Below are 20,667 nucleotides of genomic sequence, written 5' to 3'. Positions count from 1 at the left end.
ATTTTTAAATAATTCTTCAGAGCGACATGATGAATTTAAAAACATCTTCATTTTTGGGGAAGCAATGGCAAAAAAAAAGTTTAAAAAAATGACCAATCAAATTCTGACGACTGGGCTGCCAAAAATTAAAAAAAATATTAAATATATATAAACATATACACACATACTTATATATAAAATGAGACAAATCAATATATATGATAAATGACATATATTCTACAAAGATTAAACCTGTATTTTGACAGATTACCAAAAACATCTGGAATTACACGAAATATCTCTAATTTAACAAACAAATGTCTGTCCAGTGATAGAACTAATGCTTGGTTTTTAGTGTAACTCTAATTTCTAAAATACGCATTTAAAATATTAAACTGGAAATGAACAGACTTATTGATAAAATCGGAAAAAAAAATCTTTGTGAAATTATAATACATTTTCAAATGTATTTTAACAGTCCATTCATGTATAAATTTTTTTTTTTAAAAGGGCATGATTTTGCAATTGTCGGTTTATTTTGTTTATTATTATTATTATTATTATTATGTATTTCAAAAATGCAGAAAAAAATCTGTAGATTAAAAAAGTAAAAATTTAGTCAAATAGATTTTTTATTTTCTTTTTTTTCAACCCTCATGTCGTCGTGAGCGTCAAAATTGACCTTTTAAAGTTTGATACTGTAAAAAAAAATATTTTTACAGTGTAAGTTCTGATGTCTACATTTTCAACATTTTTTGAAAATTTTTGGTGGAAAAACAGAAATGTTAAAAATGTAAAATATTCTAAGTTTTTTCTGGTATGTATGTATTCAGTTTTTGGAAGATTTTTGCTCATTTTTTGAAAACATTTACAAGAATTTTCTTGCCAAATTTGGGCTATTTTTAAAATAAAACTTTCAGGGAAACTTTTAAGGATTTTTTTTTGAAAATTTTCAGAAATTTGTTGAATTTTTTTGCTGAATTTTTGGATTTTTTTCAGACGAGGAAACAGTATTTTTTGGTGCCTGTAGATGAGGACAACAGGAGGGTTAAACAGTGTACAGTGTGTGACAGTGATGACTTCATGCTGACATGGCGATGACACACCACTCTGCAGTTCATCAGTTCAGTCTGCTCCTCAGCTCAGACCTTATAAGGACAATATCCCTCTGACTGCTCATTATCTGACGGACAGACGGACAGACGGACGGACGGACGGACGGACTGTTTATTCAGAGGATGTTGAAGCAGCTCCAGATGATCTGCAGCTCAGTGAAGCTGCGTTCATTATCACCGCTGCGCACTTCTTCCCTCTTCTTAATGCCTCTCGTTAGCTTCCTGTCCCCTCCCACTCTTTCGTTCCTGACAGCCTTTTTCCTTTTCTTCCCCACTTCCTTCTCTGCTCTTTGCTTTTGTGTCTCCCTCGGTACCTTGCTTTCCTGTGTGACCGTGTTTTCACCTCCCGTTAAGCAAAGAGGTCAGCGAGGATCTCATGAATGCTCACACACACATGCACGCTCACACACACACACGCACATGCACACACATCTGGCTGTGGCTAGATTTCACCACTGTGCTGGGAGTGGAAAGGAGGAAGGAGTGTGAGTGGAAGTGGGAGTGACTGAGGGAGGCTGAGGACGAGTCCGGCCTCCAGCTCCACAGTCAGAGAGGAAAACCCTCCCACAGGAAACCAGCGCTCTGCTCCACATGGCCTTTTAAGGTAAAAACTCCCCAAAACTCTTCTCGCCAGGGAACAGAGCTAAGATATAGTCTCGTGTAAAGCTACAGAGAAAGAGCTGGGAGGAAGCCTGTGAGCTGGAAAACAGAACAGAATCCATGTAGTTTTAATCAGATGCAAAACTTGGAGACCTCTCTGAGCTCTCCTTCTTACAGATGAATTATGGATCAAGAGTGCGGCAGTTGTGCCTCCACATTTTCATACCATTTCGCTATCAGAGCGTTTATGACCGAAAGCACACGTTAGTTCTGCTTCTGACGGTATCTTTATGGCCGTCGGTGACCTGCTGCACTCAGTGATGAGAAACATGTCGACTGTCTGCCGTCTGAGTCTTATTACGAGCAGAGGAGTGTGGGAAATCGACCCCATGCATGTCCACCATGGGAAAAATATTTGCAATCTAAAGGGCTTGTAAACAAAGGTGCATTCACAAATTATGCCATTATTGGAAATTGTATTGTCAAGAGAATTACACAAGATCCTGTTATTTCTGTTGGCTTTTTTAAAGAGCAAATTTGAACAAAATCCATAAATTTCAAGATTCCTGGTGCTGCTTTTGTAGACAAAGACCAGAGAACTGTTTTATTTGCACAGACAGGCTGTGGTTAACCCTCTGAAGCATAAAATATGCAAGCAGCAGCTTTTTACAGGCATGTTCGCCATTTAAAAAATTGCCAAAATTACACACTTGATCAGAGACTGAATGTGTGAAAACAGAAAAAATCTACTTATTTTCATCTTTCTCACAGTCCTTGAACTAACAGTGTCTAATGTATGGTTTAATCTGGAAAATTAATCAAATTCAGCTAAAATTATTAATCAAAATCACTTTATTCTACATGTCTCACTTAGAAATGCACCAAATCTCGCAACTTTCAGGTGATTCTTGAATTTATCCTGACTAACTTTTAGTTCTTTAGGGAAAATTAACCAAGTCTAGCCTTTAAATTGTGGCATTTCATCAAATTTACTTTATTCTACTTGTTCTACTTGAACGCACTACATACTTATTTTGACGTCACACTTAGTATGAGTAGTACGTTAGTATGCGATTTCGGACACAGCTTAGGTGTATTGCTCATGTTGTGAGTAGCATAAATCAGCAAGTTTAAGTATGAATCTTGGTTTTTAGGAAAGCAGTGGTTGCGGTTAGCGTTGGAGAAACTGTCCAGGAAATGAATGTGAGTCAATGTAGTGTCCCCTGAAGTGATGGAAACATGACTGTGTGTTTCCCCTGATAGACATTATATTGTCTGACTCCTGCTCTGCCCCGATGAGGCCATGACAACATGGTAACTCCCATGGTTCCATTTATTGCTTTTGCCATCGACAAACACTGTGGATGTGTGTGTCTGTGTGTGTTTCCCTGCTCTGTTGCTGTCTCCATGTTATCTGGCCCAACATTTGCCTCTTTAGCATTGCCCACAGAGGGTGTGTAAATAAAGATCTGGGGTTGAATGCCCGTCTCGCACCAGTTATTCAGAGTTTTTAATTGCACTCATTCGTAGGAAAAGGGGAGGCAGGAGGAGGGAGTTGAGCAGTGGGCAGAGAGGACAGGACCTCACGTTGAAACTGGTCTAATGAACAAGAAAAAGGAGCATCTTGGGATTGCGTGCACTTTTTTAATGAAGGGTTAAAGCAAGCAAATGCTGAGGCAACACATAACTAATGCATGAGTCATGATGATTTACTGCTGAAATGAATGCAGGATGTACAAATTCCTCCTTTTCATAAACACTTACATTAGACTGACTTGAACTCACCAGCAGCTGCAGCTGACTCAAGTCCAGAACTGAATCTCTTGTCTGCTTTTTGTAGTTTTCATGAATTCCTGAGGGAAATATCGGCCCTTTTAGCATCTAAATGCACTACTATGATATCCAACTCTCAGCCAACTGCCTGCCGTCTGGTGCTGAATAGCTAAAAATAACTTGCTGCTAGAAATAATCTTGATAAGTAAAGATGGAAGCTGTAAATCAAAACAGTTAGCTAAAATGGGCTATAAAGCTCTGCAGAGATGAGGGAAGTGTCAAATTAAGCATCTAAAAAATGAAGCTGATGCAGTTCCAGGCATGGCCACTAGAGGCTGTACCAAAAGCGAGTCCATCCCCACAGACCCTAATGTTAAAATGTCAAACTTTACAGCACAGATAAACATGCCTACAGCCTGCTACGAGAAACCATTTTGCTCTCTTTAGTAAATTTCCCCATACATGACAACTGTGTGGTGTTGTACCTTTATATAACTCACCCATTTAAACTCTAGTTTGCACCATAAACATTGCACAAACTTTTGTTTTTGCACCATATTTTTTGCATTGCATTCCATTTTGTAGATTCAATATTGTATGTAAGAGCAGATCTTAACATTTCTGCACAATGAATGCTTTTGTTGTACTGTTATCTGTACAATATATAACCTTTTATTGCACTTAGTTCTATTTGTTATCTTAGTATGATTGAATGTGAGCAATGACTGGGTTGAATCAGTACAGACTAAGATAATGATGACTGATAACTTGTTTTTTGCAGGATTTGACAATAAAGTATTTGAATCTTTGTATTAAGGGTTAAAATTATACATAATTATGTCTGTGACTGCTTTAGTTGACAGGTGGGGGACATCAAAGAACAGTTTATGACCAGTCTCATTCCTCAACACTTGGAAAAACACTTATTTTTGGATTAATTCTCCGTAGATTCATCACTCACATGTTAGTTTTAGAATCCACTGTTCATATAAAAGCACCTGATTAACGCAACTTTAAAAGTGAATTAAGAGCTAACACTCCACAAGTTATATAATGCGGATAGAAAGCATTCACCCCATTTGGAAGTTTCTCCTTTTCCCCCCTTTTCAACAGTGAATCATGGTCAATTTAATTTGGCTTTTGAGGCAAGAATCTACAAAAAAGAAAGACTCAAAGTGAAAACAGATTTCTACAAAGTAACGTCTAACCGCCATTCTTCACGGTGTGTTTGTGATGATGTGCAGCTTTTGGTGTCCGCCAAACGTTTCTAGTTCGATGGCCAACAAGCTCATATTTGGGGTCATCACACCAAAGAACCTTCTTCTATTTAACTCCAGAGTCTCTCACGTCTTTTGGCAAACTCTAGTTGAGATTTAGTATGAGATTTTTCCAACAGACATTTTCTTTTTCACTCTCCCATAAAACTTTGAAAGGTGAAAGAAAAAACATCCGAGTGGGGTGAACATGTTTGTTTGCCAAATTCAAAATAAAGTTGTTCTTGTTTGCATATTTTCTGTTTCTGTTGTCAGCACAATCTATTACATGTCAGCTGCTGAAGCTTGTACTCCTTCAGAGGGAGTCATGGGTGTCTTGGTGGCCTCCATCACTCGTCTCTGTCAGTTTTTGAGGCAGATTTTAAAATGTGTCACATTTATTCCATTTCTTAATGATGGATTTAACTGTAATTGGAAATTTTCTTGTATCCATCCCCTGTCTTACGCTTTTCAATAATCCTTTCTAGGTCTTGGACTGGACCTTCCAGATACAGGTGTCTTTATACTACAATCACTGACTCACATGCTCTGCACTCAGATAACATCCATTGTATTAACTGTGTGACTTCTAGCGCTAATTGGCTGCACTTGTGTTGAATTAGTTGAGTAACTTTAAAGGAGGTGGATGTTTTTGCAATTACTTTTATGATTAATTGACATTATTTTGTAGAAATCTGAATTCACTTTGACATTAAAGAGCCTTTATTGCTAAATTTCTGTCCAGTTATTTATCCTAATTCACTGATGAAAAGCAGTAAAAGGGGAAAACTGGGAATGTGTATACAATATGTTTTTTAAGAATGTACTTGCCTGCTTTATTGTGTTTATGTACAGTGTTAGAATAAATGTAATCTCTTCTAAAAGGTAAAGTATCCAAGGACGAAGGTGTTACCTTTTAAACAAAGCTGTATTACTGAGGTTATCTAGGTGCCACACTTAAGAGCCCAGGCAGGAGGAATGCATGACGTGATCCCACAGCCATTCTGCTGATAGGCCGCTGATAGCTGTCCACACAGCCCAGTTAAGCGAGGCATGAAGTGCTGCCACTGCCAACATAGGCGTAGGAGGTCAAAGTATGAGCGATCTACACCCTTCCTGGATTAGAACGAAACAAGAAGAGGCCGACGGGGAGCTGTGGAGAGCACCACGAAGGCTGTGAGAAAACCATCGCTGCCGAACGCCGCTGCCAAATCTCACTTTACATGGAGCAAATCTAACAGCTGTTATACATTTACTTTCTGAGTCAAGCCTCTTATCCCAGGCTGCAGTCTTTACTGTAACTCCTTCTTGGACGAGCTTCACACTCAGAAACTCATCCAAAAAAGCCTGCCTCCGTCTCCCACATCTTCTCAGCCCCTCCTGTGCAACTTCCACTGGCTGCTTACATAAAGCCTTCATGCTGGAGGAACTACCCCGAGCCTTCCTCTGGCGGTGGGTTCTTCCTGCCCTGCGGCTACCTGGGCTTCACTCCACCCAGACTGGCCTGAAATATTCGCCCTCATGGTTTCCCAATGTGGGTCTGAGATTCCCACCCGCAGCAGGACAGAAGAGCGGCTTCTTTTGTAAACTTAGAGTGCTTTGTGCACCTGTATCTGTCTGTAAAATCACTGTTTATCGTTCTTTTCACTTATTATCTCTGTGGCATGTTTGAACTTTTACTTATCTCTGTTTCACACACAGAAATACTCTTATGTCTGCCCTCTGTGGTGGAATGAGAACAGGTCTCTGTCCTTTTGCCTCACCCACATACTGTTCAACATATGGCTCCATTTAAAACACTAATGGGGGGGGGGGTCATTTGTCATCGCCAGTATAAACAAACAAGGACAGACACACATTATTTCATGAGGTGTGTTGTTTTTTCCCCACTCCTTAGCCTCAGGAATCCCAAAAATGTCTAAAAATCATTTAGTTTTATGACATTTCTGTGTGTTACCTCATTGCTGTGTTGGAGAAATACGAGCACCACAAGTTTCTACTTCAGCAGAGTCGCACCCATTCTCCCTCTGTCCCTGGTAGGAAATACTGCTGGTTTCCATTTGTAGGGGGGTCCCCTCCTCTCCTCGCTGCCTGATCACCAAGTGGAATTTATAAAAGTGTGTGAGCGGCTCCCTCTACTGGGATTTCAGAACAGCACAGTTAGGAAGCACAAACAAGCTTCACTCCCCTCATTTCTTTGTTGGAAGTGGAATACATGTAGCCTAGCCATGCTACACCCATGTTTCTGATGGCACAAGGGTCTAGGGAAGCTCGACAGGGAGGGAGGCGGGCTAAAAGGTTGTCTATCAAATCCCTCTGCAGCAATTGGGTAGGTATACAACCAATCAACGCAACAAATAGGCTGACGTAGTTCCGAGAGCACCGGCGGATTGTGGCTAAGTCCCATTAGCTTCCCAACCAGCGGAGCCGCGGAGCCAACTGGTATATTAAGGATTTGGTTATATAAAGGTTAAACAAACAAACAAAAAAATAAATAAGATGTTTTTGAAGATTTGAGCCAAACACCAGAGACTTTAGTTATTGTGGACATGCACTATTGTTCAAAAGTTTGGGGTCACCCAGACAATTCCACATTTTCCATTAAAACTCACACTTTTATCCATGTGCTAACATAACCGCACAAAGCTTTTCTAATCATCAATCAGCCTTTCAACAGCATTAGCTAACACAATGTAGCATTAGAACACAGGAGTGATAGTTGCTGGAAATGTTCCTCTGTACCCCTATGGAGATATTCCATTAAAAATCAGCTGTTTCCAGCCGGAATAGTCATTTACCACATTAACAATGTCTACACTGTATTTTTGATTAATTTAATGCTATCTTATTTGAAAGAAAAGCTTTTATTTCAAAAATAAGGATAAATGACTCCAAACCTTTGAACAGTGGTATATATAAACACCTACATCCTGTAAAATAAGTGACCTGCTGCCAGTCATGTGTGAGAGAACAGATTTTCAGCAGGAAACCAGCATTATTCTCTATGAGGAAGTAAAACTAACAGAGCGGATGCAGGAACTATGATGTCTCTCTGGACGAGGCCTGGATGAGCTCATGGACATCATTGTCTTCCAGAAGGAAGATCCAGATAATGGCAGCAGCAGCAGGATGTCATTTTCTGTGACAAAACATCCACAACCCAGCTTCACTGTCATGACTTCGAACTGCATGGACTGTTTGAAGGTGGCTAAGACAGCAGTGTGTTCATATTTTTGTTCACAGAACAGATGGGCTGACTTGAAAACTCTGGAAATAATCAGTAAAGTTCCTCTATGAATCTCAGTTTGTCTCAGAACTGAGCCATTAACATGACTAATATTTACAACACTGCCTCATAGTTAACCACGCCTGATGAACGTCAGCGGGGTTACTGCATTCGGTGCGGTATCTGGCTGGGTAAGTAAGTAAGTAAGTAAGTATGTATGTATGTATGTGTGTATGTGTGTATGTGGCTATGTCCGTTCTGCTATCTCTGCAAGTTCTGAAGTCAGGATAATCAAACTTGGCACTGAAGATCAGTCTAAGATCCCCTGCTCAGTTGTGGAGTTACAGGTCAACAGATCAAGTAGGAAGGGAGATACGTACGATGATCAAAATTGATACATATTGCATCAGTTGTATAGGGAGGACAGGGTTTTCGCCAGCAGAGGGCATGGTTCTGCCCTCTACTGAGGGCTCATCTAGTTACCTCTGCCAGGAGGTTATGTAATCACCGGAGTTTGTCTGTCTGTCTGTCCGTCTGTGTGTGTGTGTGTGTGTGTGTCTGTCTGTTTGTCTGTTAACAGCATAACTCAAAAAGTCATGGACGGATTTTCACCAAATTTTTACAGGATGTCCGGAAGAGCACGAGTAAGAATCGATTAGATTTTGGAGGTGATCCGAATCACCATCTGGATCCAGGAATTTTTTGAAGGTCGAAGGACAATTGAGAAATGGCTGCCAGGTGGCCAGGCGGCCGCAAGGCCGCCGCCGGCCGCCAGGTGTCCATTTCGTGCTCTTCCGGACATCCTGTAAAAATTTGGTGAAAATCCGTCCATGACTTTTTGAGTTATGCTGTTAACAGACAGACAGACAGACACACACACACGGACACACAGATGGACAGAAAGACAAACGGGATGGCGGAGGTATGCGCTCTCCGAGTGCTTTTCTAGTTTTCATTGTTTTCAAGTCAGCTCATTCAGAATATATGTGGTGTCCAGTCTGTGTTACTACAGAATTTCCACAAATTTGGACCCGTTTGTTGCTTATCTTCTTAAAAACTGTGATATTTCTGACTTTTTTTAAGAGATAGTTATTGTAAATGTGATGGTTACCAAACTGCATCTAACTTATATGTCTTCCCCTGTTTAAATGCAACAGAATGACTGAACTAAAACACAATGAAAGATACAGGGAATCAGCTGTCAGACTGCAAGTAGAAACTCTCACCTGTTAAGTTTGCTGTAATAAAACCTGTCAAATTACCTCCAAACACAGCTACACATGACTAAACACTGCATTAGGATGACGTTCTTTTCTAAGAGCCGCTTTCTGTAATTGTGATAAATGCAAAAAAAAGGGCCACTGTATACTGTTAAATCTTGATTATCATGATGTAAAAACACTCAGTCTTACTGAATGTCTCACTCTGAGCTGTCAGATGCTCAGACAGAGATGGATGGCAGCCTGTCCATCTGCTCAGCTCACATCTATGTCAACGCCTCGGACACAATGTGCTCATTATGGACCATGACACAGACTGGATATTGTGCGGCGGCTGGTGTAAAGAAAGGGAAAGCTGTGGCCCTTTGTGAAGTGGGTCAGGTCTGTGAAGGGGTTAACACTTGCTATGTCAGCAGAACGATGTGATTTGATAATTCCCATAACCGTCCGAGAACCAATGGAGACCCACCAATTATCCCATGATCCTTTGTCTGGCACTAAGCACCAGACATTTGTTGGGGTCAGATTGGATGCCATGTGTAATGTTGGTTTGCATTAGCCTCAAAGAGTAACCAGAACTCCCCCCCCCCTCCTCACCCCACCCCATGTAAAGTTTTCAGTCGAACCTCATGAGAACATCCTTCAACTGGAGGAGAACATGAATCCATACATGTTCCCAGAGCTGACGGGATCGGTTACAGCAGCACGGTCTGGACGTAGTTTATTTCTATTTTTTTTTTGCTAACACACAGTTTGGCGTTCGGGTAAGAAGAGCTGAGATCCAAGCATGTAGGAAGCGCTCAGGAGGGATAGTTTTCACGCCTAAATGTTTCCTCTGCGTCAAGAATCTGGTGTCGCAGCTCTTTAAAATGTGCTAAATGAGGCGACGAGGAACCTGACGGAAAATTCTGAGACGGAATTCAGTTTCACAAGAAAAACATTTAACATTTTACTTTCATGCTGTTTGAGATTACTCCACGTAAAACATCAAAACTCACTAATAGTGAATATAACAGCACAAAAAAGGCGTAACTTCATTATGTTAAGTATATTTTTTTATTCACAAAAAAACTCACAAACGGTAATGCTTAAGTGCTGCCAAACGGCACTTTTCCATCTCGTCTTCTAAATGTCGGTGTGCTTTTGTTGTGTTTCTGAAGGTTTCTTCACCCAACGGCGAAGATATTCCAGCTGTTCTTCGATCTCCTCTTCGTCCGTTTTGACTTTAGGGGAGAAAAAAACAAAAACCTAGGAACTTCTAGAAGATGCAACCATCACCTTCTTTTAATGACATTTTTGCACCTTTTGTGTCATTTTTGCATCTTTTAGTGACATTTTTGCACCTTTTGTGTCATTTTTTGCATCTTTTAGTGACATTTTTGCATCTTTTAGTGATATATTTGCATCTTTTTAGGCCATCTTTGCATCTTGTAGTGACATTTTTGCATCTTTTAGTGATATTTTTGCATCTTTTTGTGTCATTATTGCATCTTTAAGTGATATTTTACGCATCTTTTGGGTCAACCTTTGTATATTTTAGTAACATTTTTGCATCTTTAAGTGACATTTTAAATCTTTTATGAGCCATTCTGCATCTTTTAGTGAAATGTTTTGCATGTTTTAGTGACATTTTTTGCATCTTTTCCTGTCATTTTTGCATCTTTTTGTGACATTTTACATCTTTCATGGGTCATTTTGCATCTTTTAGTGCTATTTTTGTCTCTTTGTTGCATTGAGATATGGTGCCACAGTGAAGAAAAATGTCACAAGAACAACAACAAAAAAACAGCCAGAAACCTTTTGGCTTCAGAGGGTTAAATCAGCAAACATGAAGTTTCTAAACATGCTAGAATGCTTGTAGCAGCTCTGCAGATGTTTCCTACCAGCAGGTAAAAGTGATTCGGCGGACAGCTGGAGTGAAGACACTCGGTCCTCTTTTTCATCCATCTCGTCCGGATTCTCCTGCAGCTTCTCCAGTTCTGCCATCAGCTCATCCTGAAGGAAACACAAACAGGAACATCTCCAGAAAGTTGTCATAGTCGTAGGAATGAAAACAACAAAAGTCATAACTGAATTTCAGGAATTCTTTAGGTTGTTGTCGAATAGAGGCTAGCTGGAAGCCTTGTCAGTACGAGTGATACACCTTAGTTTCTTCTGTAACAGTTAACATCACTAATTATCTCATTGGTACAGGTACAAGCAAACATCTGTGTAAAAAACAAAACAAAACAGTAAATATTTTGGCAATTTGAATATGCTAAATAAATTGTGTAATTTTATGGTCAAACACAGTAAAACAGCAAACTATCATATCAATTAATATCTACTACTTGTACATAAGTCTGTGATTTTACTAGTTGTATGTGCAACAGTTTAAATTATTTACAATTTTTCAGTCCTCAACACACCTAATTTTCTTTTCAAATAACAGCAAATATTTGTAAAATAATAAATAATGATAACAAAGCAATTAAATTACCATTATTTACAGTTAGGGCATGTTTTTCAATATTCGTTTTTCTGTGATTTCACAAGATATTATCTGTAATTTAAAAAAGCAGGGACCATCTTTAAATTACATGTACAGAATATTTGCCATTTTTCCCTTTTTCAGCCCCTTACATGTCTAATTTATTCACACAAATATGATGCACCTACATTATATATAGTATGTCCTACTATATGTGTATATATATATATATATATGTGTGTGTGTGTGATATTTTTACATCCTTTGTGTCATTTTTCCATCTTGTAGTGAGTTTTTTGCATCTTTTAGTGAAGTTGTTGCTTCTTTTAGTGATTTTTTTGCAATTTTTAGGTCATTTTGTATCTTTTTGAGATATTTTTGCATCTTTTGCCATTTTTGCATCTTATAGTGATTTTTTTGCATCTTTCAGTGACATTTTTTCATCTATTAGTGTCATTTTTCCATCTTGTAGTGAGTTTTCTGCATCTTTTAGTGGCATATTTGCTTCTTTTTGTGTCATATTTGCATCTTCTAGTGACATTTTGCATCTTTTTGTGATATTTTTTGCATCTATTAGTGTCATTTTTCCATCTTGTAGTGAGTTTTCTGCATCTTTTAGTGCCATTTTTGTATCTTTTTGTATCATATTTGCATCTTCTAGTGACATTTTTGCATCTTTTGTGTCATATTTGCATCTTTTATTGACACTTTTTAATTTTTTGGTGATATTTTTGCATCTTTTAGTAATTACTATAGAGATTTTGATGTGAAAATGTTTTAAATTTATTATGTAAACTAATACTTTTTTCTGTGACTTACTGAATGTGACGTGTAACTGAAAAAAATGGAAAAATCTGTAAAATATTAGTACATTTTTCAAATAATTCTACTTGTTAAACAAATATCACATTTGTACGGTGCAATTGCACAGTGCAAATAAATTTTAAAAATCCTTGAAACACCCAGAAAACAAGATCATACTGTCACAGACCTCATCAAATTCCACTTCCATGCCTGCAAAGGAGTAGATGCTGTCTGGTACGTCTTCAGTCACATGATGCTCCGTCATCAGGTCGATCAATTTGTGGACAAATTCTCTGCAACAGCCAGCAGAAAACGCACTTAAAATCCTCTTAAAACTACATCACCGGTGTGTATTCAAATTCAACAGCATAACGTGACACGAATCTTATCTCATTCTGCTCCGTTTCTCTCATATTCACACGTGACATTAATTCACATGACGTGGTGCGCTGTTATCTTCTACTTACATGTTTTTCTGTGCGGCTGTCATGGCCGTCAAAGCAATCTCCGTGAACTCGAGTTGTTTCTCGTGACGCCTCTTCCTCATCAGCGCCTCCAGAGCCACTGGAGAAAACTGTATATTAGCAGGTGGAACACACTTAATAAATAAAATATTAGATTGACTTGATCGAAATCAGTGAGCTACATCTACTAGGAATAATTATTCATTATTTTTAAAATCTTTTTCAAGTTATTTTTTACATTTTTCAAGGTTTAGACATAACTTTTACCGAACAAGTTCAATTATTTCGTTCTTTTCATAGCTTTCTACATTTTCCAATGCATTCGCTACTTGGTGTTTATCAGAACCATCAGCCATGTCAACATTTAGCTATTTTTTAGGGAAATATTTTAAGGATTTGTCATTACCGTTGGCTGTACAAAATGTATCCTCTATTGTCAACAAACTAGTCCAACCATTTGCCCATTACTATTAACTTTTTTAACCTTTTATTTAGTAATTTTAGGCAACTAGTTCAACATTTTATTCATTATTTTCATATTTTTCAACAATTATTTTTCAATTTTTAAAATTTTGCCCAATAATTACAGCTAACTAATAGTTTTCAAGTTTTATCCACGATTTTCGGTAACTAGTCCAACTATTTATACATTTTTATACATCTTTTAGTGACTTTTTGCATCTTTTAGGTCAATTTTGCATCTTTTTCTGACATTTTTGCATTTTTTTGTCATTTTTACATATTTTAGTGTAATTTTTGTCTCTTTTTGGATCATTTTTGGATCTTTTAGTGTCATTTTTCCATATTTTTGGGTCATTTTTGCATCTTTTTGATCGTTTTCGCATCTTTTTGTGTGACTTTTACATCTTTCTGAGTCATTTTTGCATCTTTTTGATCGTTTTCGCATCTTTTTGTGTAACTTTTGCATCTTTCTGGGTAATTTTTGCATCTTTTTGATCATTTTCGCATCTTTTTGTGTCACTTTTGCATCTTTTAGTGACCCCTTTGCATCTTCTAGCTACATTTCTGCATCTTTTAGAGACATTTGTGGATTTTTTTCTGACATTTTTAGATCTATTAGGTTCATTTTTGTATCTTATTGTGTCATTTACCTACTACTTTAAGTTAGCTACTTCAGTTATTTATTTATTTTTTATAGTTATTAACGTCTATTTTTATCCACTACTTTTCGCTGACTGGTTCACTTATTTATTCATTGTTATTAACATTTTTAAAATCTTTTTCAAACTGTATTCACTAGTTTTGGCTATTTATGGAATTATGCACTACTTTTAGCTGCCTAGTTCAACCATTCATTCATTATTTTCATCGTTTTCAAGCGTTATTTTGAAGCTTTTGAGGTTTTTCAAAATGTATTAACTAGTTTTAACATTTGAAAGCATCTATCCACTACGTATAGCCAATTATTTAAAGTACTTATCGTTACTATTTGCTTCAACATTCATCCACTACTTTTAGCAAATTAGTTCAAACACATGCCCATTAAAATGAGCATTTTAAACATTTACACACTGTCTTTAGTTAATCACTTTACCATTTATTTCTTTTAAAACATTTATTCCCATTTTTTTTAGCTAGCTAGTTCAATCATTTATCCATAAACTTTGCCCATTTCCAACATGTATCCCCTGAATTTAGCTTTTGTTCCCACACACATTAGCTACTTTTAGCTAACCAGTTTAGCCTTAATCTGTTACTTTGAACTTTGTCAGCATTTATTAGTATTTTCCCACTGATATATCAGTAACTGTTATTGTTCTTTTCTTTACATTTTTTTTGCATATTTAGCTTAGTATTTCCACTTAACGTGTTTCCATCACAGATTCCGCTAGTTAGTCAACATGCTAATTACCTTGCTAACTAGCTAGCTAGTCTGTTCGCTAGCTAGCGCCGTTATTTTATGCTTTTTTGACTTGCCTAACTGTCTGTTTTATATAAGAAACACACTTTTCTGTCGAATATCTCACATTTTCTGTTCGCTCTGTTGTTTTTCTTGGCAAACAGAAGCTCCTGGTCGATCTTTTCATTTAGAAATCCTCTCTTTTTCAGTAGCCGTTCCTCAGTCTCTGAAAGCTCTGGAATCTCCATCTGTTGGCCGTTGGACATGTCTGCGATGCTGCTTGAAACACCGAATAAATAACAGAGTTTTCACCCGCAAACTTACTCAGGGTCCGGCTGTACTATGAATGACAGTCTCGGCTGGTATCTCGGACCACAGCCGCCTGTGCAGTTACAAGTACAGTAACGGGTAATACTACTGGTAATACTAGTAAATATCAAATATCATTCTATTTTTCAATTTTAAACTAGCCGAATAGGCTATTACCAACTTATGTTTTGCTATACACCATTAAATATACTGACAATTGCTAGTAAAGTTTTTTAACAATGAAAAAATCCTAAAAACGTGAACATTTTCAAGGGAGTTCTGAAGCACCCTACTAGTCCCTGCCAATGTACTAGCAAACTGTAAGGTACACTGTGAGCGTCAACTTGAACTCCGTGTTTTATTCCAATATTGTGCAATTTTTAGAAAATAAATATGCCGATTTAACTATTAACAGTTTATATATGCTTTAGCACAATTGGATGAACTGCCAATTATCGATGAATTACTCTAAAACGGACGAAATTTTAAAAACGTGAAGATTTTTAAGGAGGTTCTGCAGCGCCTGGTATGTTTCTTTATAGATAAGTTATGTGAAGTGGAATGTGGAACATGTTGCATAATGTGTTAATATTAATCTAAATATTACACATTTTTTTTTAACAATTTCATTTATATTAATTTGCCTATATTCTGCTAATACAGGCCTGTGTATAGCAGCGTTTGACCTCTGGGTGGCGGTATTTCACTTAACAACGAGCTGCAGCAACCGGGGATTGACTCGAGAAAAGACGAAGAAGAAGGTAAATTCCAATCACGTGACCACTGTTCGACCAGGAAGCCAGTCGGTTTTTTTAACGTCTTTATTCCACAATTTAATTAACATAACGAAAAATAACAAGAAAAGAAACTCACATTTCCATTTACAACATCTTGACTTGCATCTGAACATAGCAAGCTTTCTGAATATAATGACAGGAAGATAAGACATTCCTTTACAAGTACAAAATGCATTCTAACTTTTAAAAAAAACAGTAAACAGTAACAGTAAAAGTAAACATAATATTAAAAGAAAATAATAATAATAATAATATTGATATAAAATAAATACAATAATAGGGGTTAATGACTTAATTAAAAGGATTAAGCGTGGTTACATTACACATTATTATAACTTAGAAAACAAGAGACTTTAACAAGGTTTCATATAAATCACATAAAGACTGATTCACTTCTGACAGTATCTTTAAGGATAATCCATCATTTTTAATTTCATTTTTAAAGCAGATCATAGAGGGTTTGCAGTTTTTCCCATTTACTTAGATGTATATGATACTTCCCCATAATGAAAATAATGTTCACCATTTTAGAAATGTTCTTTGGCAGACCATCTATATAAACCATCACCTGAAGCTTATTAAACAAAGAACTGTTTATATCAATATTCAGCCAGCTATAAACATCTTTCCAGAAAAGTTGTGTGATCGAACAAGAAAAGAACAAGTGTTCAATTGTTTCATGTTCCATCATACAGAACACACAAGGATTAACTTCGAAATTAAACCTTTTTCTTAGTTTCAGCAGCAGGATAGATATTATTTATTATTTTAAACTGAACTTCCTTAACTTTAGGTAAAATTGGCCACTTAAGATAGCTTACTGGAGTTTATTGTATGGGGAGATAAACTGGAGAGGAGCGTGGCTGGTTGGCGAGAAGCTGCTCATTCACAATAAGGTCAAAGAAATATCATACAAAATCTGTCACAATGTATATCCGGCAAAAAAAAAACAAACCCTGGAGAGGTTTAAATTAAATACAGACTACAACTGCGACTTTTGCCAAACAGAACCAGAAACCATCATTCACCTCTTTTATCAATGCTCATACAGTAAAAACCTCTGGAATCATATACAAAACATAATACATAACAAAACCGGACACAGGATCAGCCTCCGGGACAGCCACATCCTCTTTCAGTTTGAAAATCCCTCCATACCTTACAGTTTTCCCTTTTGTTGCAGACTATCATCATGCTGGGCAAACTTCATATTCACAAAACGAAATGGGCAAAGAAAAAACCTAATGGAAAATACTTTGAAAATGAGCTCAAACAATACTTTAATACAATAACATCATCATCAAACTACAAAGCCATAAAAAATTCAGACTTGTTTATTAAATACTTAAAATTCCCTGATTTAATATAAACTTGTTTATGTTATTCATTATTACTTAATTTCATCCTCTTCTGTTCACTTATGGTTGTAATGCTCTCTTTATATGACTCCTTGTGTTTACACTGTAATATTAAATAAGTTGTTGTCACTGTTTTGTGTTATTTTCTATGATCATTCTAAGTTAACACCCTGTATAACCTCTTTGTGTTAAATTTAAAAAAAAAATTAAAAAAACTTTAGCCTTTCTATGTATATCTATGATTATTTCTACCAAATTCACTTGAAAAAGTGATTCAATGTTGCATTTGCACAAATCTGTCCACCCCAATTTGGTTCAGAGCTAAATTTAACCAAAGGTATGATGTTTAAATGAAAACTGTAAAATGCTGCAGATGTATTTGGTCCAAATTTGGTGCAAATGTCATCAGTAGACGAATTTTAACCATGAATTCAAGGCAAAATCAGAACAAGAAATAGTGCTTTAGTGTGTCTGTTTGTGTCTGTTGCATTTCTTTCTTTCTGCCACAAGGAGGCAGCAGACAGCATCAAGTGAAACCAAATGCAGCTGATAATATACTGTGTAAGTACATGGATTTTTAACTGAAAAATATTCCTGATTATAATGAAATGACCTTTAAACCATTTATCTAGCCGATAAAAGTTGGTTTAAACCTGAATTTTGATGAATATAATGCACTCATGGGGTTTTGTATTGGTTATTTTGCAGTATTTTTTATTTTATTTTAGTGTTTTTTAACGGGTTGCAGGCTATAAAATATCACATGAAGGCTTTGCTTTCTCAACTGTACTCTCTCTATCAGTAGCTCTGAAGCTTGCTTTAATGTGCAGATGGATTAGTTTTCGATTTCATGAGTCTCTTTTCAGCTGATTTGCTCTTGAAGTGTTTCTTCCAGCGAGTTGAAACTCATATATACTTTTTGAACCGCGTTAATTAGCGTTTCCAACGATGTCAGCTCTTTGTCGTTGTGATGAATTGGGAACGAGAACAAGTCATTTTCAATCTGAGTCCAATTTAGTTGTGATTAAAACCCGACGAGCTCAGCTTTTCTGTTTATCTTGTATCTTAATGTGACAACGATGAATGTAGTTGAGAGTTCACTGTAAAAAACAAGGTTTCTGCTCAAAAAGATAAAGAAAAACTTAGCAGTTTGCACCAGTCTTTGTGAGTTTTGACAGACAGCAAACTACACTGAGTGATTCATTCAAAGATATTTTTAATTACATAATGATTGGCAGCATGAACACTCTTTAATTTGATTCCTCATAATAATGACTACATCCCAATTGGCTTTTCTGCATATTTTAAAGTGAATTATGTGCTACGTAACTAGTCATTATGAACACGCCTTTTAATAATAATGTTTCCTGCTCCAGTTAATGTTTCATATTATAATATGTGACGTTTAAATCTTAAGTCATTGTAAGCAACAACAGCACAGTTTCAAAAGTAAACACAAAAATCTCTGTGAAGCTGAGCAGGTTTGTCAAATTAACTTTGATCCTTATCCACTAGTTTACCAAACTGAATGGTGGAATGCACACAATTTGCAGCAAAAAGCCCTGGAAATGATCAAAATTCATTGCTTCAGTGGAATTTATCAGTAGAAAGACACAGTGCTCATCTTGAAATATCCTTTTGTGTCATATTTGTTCGGCTTACAGGTCGTCTAACACTCGGTAGAAGAAACCCTGAAAAGCCCGTTTGAATTTAGCTTCAAATCAAAACATTTGCAGAAAGTAGCATTATGTCAACAAAACTGATCAAAAGACATGTTTGGAAGGTAAAAGCTTGATTTTCCATCCATGCTTTTAATGCAGAGGCAGGAATAATGAGGTCACTGTAATGACTTCAGAGAGCAGCTCAAACACAGACGTGACCCAGAGGAGGTCAGAAGTAAAAGCCAACCCCAACAAGCAAACACCTCATGACCGTAATGTTGCAGTAAGACTCCAGAAAATGAATCTGAGTCAGTGGCTTCATGGAAGTTTCCTCCCTGTTTGACCTTCTTGCAAGTCATTTATTCCATCTGCTATAAACCTTTATAACATCAGCATCACTGGCTGATGTTAACAGAAACTGGACTTCATCACATTCATCCTTTATCACATCATCTGCACAGTTCTTGCACTATTTGAATTTTCTTGCACCTTACACTATTCCACAAGCCACTTTTTCCCATCCTTCACTCTTGTACATATTGTAAATATTATCATGACCATATTGGTAGAAGGATGCTGAGTTTCCCACTGCCAGGCAGGAGGCCTAGAGGAAGACCAAAGAGGAGGTTTATGGATGTGGTTAAAGAGGACCTGAAGGTAGTTGGTGTGAGAGAAGAAGATGCAGCAGACAGGGTTAGATGGAGGCAATTGATTTGCTGTGGCGACCCCTGAAGGGAAAAGCCGAAAGGAAAAGAAGAAGAAGAAGATCATGACCATAACTATATTGTTGTTTATTGTTGCTCTTACTGTATGCCGCAACATGGGAAATGTCCACTGACATGGGGAGTAATAAAATGATTATCTCATCTTATAAATGTTATGTAAATCATTCTAATATTATGTAATTCATAATATTATGTAAATCATTCCATTAGTATTGAGTGTTTTTGCAACAGCATCATGTTAACACTGGTCTTTTCTCTCCATAGCACCACTATTCTGTATAAATGTTTTAAACACCATGTGGGTCCTCCAGTTGAGTATATTTTTCTATCATACATAATAGTAAATTCATGTGTTTTTATCATGTCATACCTGTACACAGCTATATGTATATTCATCATGCTCCATCTGTACATGAGAAAATGTGCATTTTTTGTGCATTGTTTGTGTATTGTGTAAGTTTAATTTTAGTCCAATTTTAGCCCTTTTGTATTTCATGTCTTGATCCTTCCTCATTTGTGTTTAGCTGCTGTCACATGTAAATTTCCCTGTTGAGGGATCAATAAAGTTTTATCTTATCTTATCTTATCTTATCTTATCTTCTTGTGACTGAATGACAGTCTGATGAAACATCGTTCTGACAGGAAACTGATGAAAGAGTTTTTGTCCAGCTTTGAAACTTTCCATTTTTGAATCACATTGCAGGTCATTTCCAACAAAGACTTCACTTTGGCATTTTATGCTAAGGCAGTCCTTTCATGTGTCACAGAATTCCTGAAATTTGTTTGTTTTTTTAAATGCAACATGAAGTTTTATCAGTGGAAATATGACCTCATTTGCATTCATGTCAACAACAGAAATCTGAAAATTGGACAAAATAATTCCAATCTGTTGACACATTACAGTTGAACTTCTTTATTTTTTTCTCTTACTCACTCTATTTGTTAGAAAATACCATGAACGACCAGAAAATCTCAATTTATGACGCGTTTTTATTAGTGAAATGTTCTATAAATCTGACTGTGAATGATATAAGAGCACAACTTTCTGTGAA

Source organism: Acanthochromis polyacanthus, chromosome 4 (assembly GCF_021347895.1).
Source record: "Acanthochromis polyacanthus isolate Apoly-LR-REF ecotype Palm Island chromosome 4, KAUST_Apoly_ChrSc, whole genome shotgun sequence".
NCBI lineage: Eukaryota > Metazoa > Chordata > Actinopteri > Pomacentridae > Acanthochromis > Acanthochromis polyacanthus.
The sequence above is the reverse complement of the archived record's forward strand: the minus strand, read 5'-3'. Positions refer to the sequence as shown.